The sequence below is a fragment of the Cornus florida genome, unplaced genomic scaffold (assembly GCF_030987335.1).
Source record: "Cornus florida cultivar Cherokee Brave unplaced genomic scaffold, ASM3098733v1 CherokeeBrave_3.0.0_Hap2_Chr03, whole genome shotgun sequence".
In the NCBI taxonomy this organism is placed as follows: domain Eukaryota; kingdom Viridiplantae; phylum Streptophyta; class Magnoliopsida; order Cornales; family Cornaceae; genus Cornus; species Cornus florida.
In genome coordinates this window covers 69,171,833-69,173,389 of record NW_026775573.1, presented here as the reverse complement: position 1 = coordinate 69,173,389, position 1,557 = coordinate 69,171,833, and the positions used below count along the sequence as shown (strand labels likewise).

The following is a 1,557-nucleotide window of genomic DNA, read 5'->3' as shown; positions in this document are numbered from 1 at the left end:
TTGGTTACTTATTGTGTTATTCTTACTTGACTAGGTGCATTGTTAGAGAGGAAGCAAGCAAAGGAGCATTCAAGCAAAGCAAAGAAAGTAAAAAGCTAAAAATTTAAAAAAAATTGCTAAGCTAAGCTTTAAATTTGGAGTTGAAATGCAAAAGGACCTTTGTGAGACTTTCTTTACTCAATCCCTTAGTTAAATCGTTGGCCTGCGTGGAGGCGTGTTTTTAATTGTTCTTTGCATCATTGTTGTTAAAGCATAGGAGTATGGGTTAAGTGTTTGTGGAAGAAGTCTAATTGAATTGTTGTGAAGGCATAGTGTTTGTCATTCTTTGTGCTTGTTGTGTTTTGCATTGTGCATGCATGGACGTCATTCATTGAGACCCACTCTTGTCCCTTTAGATTTTTATCTTGAATCCATCATTAGAAATCCTAGGGGAAGAGGAAGTTCAAATAGAACCAATCTATCAATGGATGACCATAATGATGATCATGTTGAGGACCTTGGTCACATAGACCAACAAGGTATCCTTCATCCAAATGTACATCATGAGAACATACAAGTACCATTAGGCTTGCCTAGGCCATACATTCACCAACCACCACAGCAACAAGGCCAAGCTCCATATGGAATGCCAAGGCCAATGTATGCTCCACAACCTCCCATCATCAATCAAGGAATTCAAAACCAAGGTGTTCATGTTGCACCTTAAGTAGTTAATCCACCTCTTGCTTTAAGAGACCATTATGTGCCTAATAAGTATAATGCACCTACATACATCCAATTGCCTCCATTTAGAGCACATCATCATGAAATTAAGCGAGAAACCATTCAAATGCTTCCTAACTATCATGGACTTCCAAGTGGAGAACCTTACAAGCATTTGGATGAGTTTCTTGAAGTATGTTTCATCGTAAAATATACGGACATGCCGGAAGAGGTCTTAAGACTCAAACTTTTTTCATTCACCTTAAAAGACAAGGCAAAGTATTGGTTTAACAATCTTAGGCCTTTTTCAATCACTTTTTGGGAAGAAATGCAACAAGAGTTCTTGAAGAAGTACTATCCGGTTTAAAAAACCAATGCTATGAGAACTTCAATTAAAGAATTTACACATGGGGATGGAGAAACGTTTCATGAGGCATGGGAATGCTTCAATGAGTTGCTTAGGAAGTGTCCACATCATGACATGCCCAAATGGTAATTAGTTCAATATTTCGTTGAGAGCTTATCGGACAATTATAAGGGTATGGTTGATGCTTCCATGGGTGGCTCATACATTGACAGACATGAGGATGACGTGTGGCGTCTTTATGAGAGCATGAGTGAAAATTATTTGCATAGAACATTATCATCCAAGAATGGTAGAAATTCACAAGGTAGGAAGAGTGTTGGCTTCTATCAAGTTGACCATTCAAATGAAATAGCCGTCGAAATGAAGTCTCTATCTCAAAGGTTTGATCAATTTTTGATTAACCAAAACTCGGCAAACCAAGTATATTCCTTCCCTAACCATTCTCATCATGCATCAAATGAAACATGTATGACTTGTTCTAGTGTTCT

The 1,557-nt window shown here is 37.8% G+C and overlaps 1 pseudogene; it reads right to left on the bottom strand.

The window, feature by feature from the left end:
• Positions 1 to 1,086: 1,086 nt before the first annotated feature.
• LOC132301883 (small nucleolar RNA R71) lies at positions 1,087 to 1,185 on the bottom strand (annotated as a pseudogene).
• Between the last annotated feature and the right edge of the window lie 372 nt (positions 1,186 to 1,557).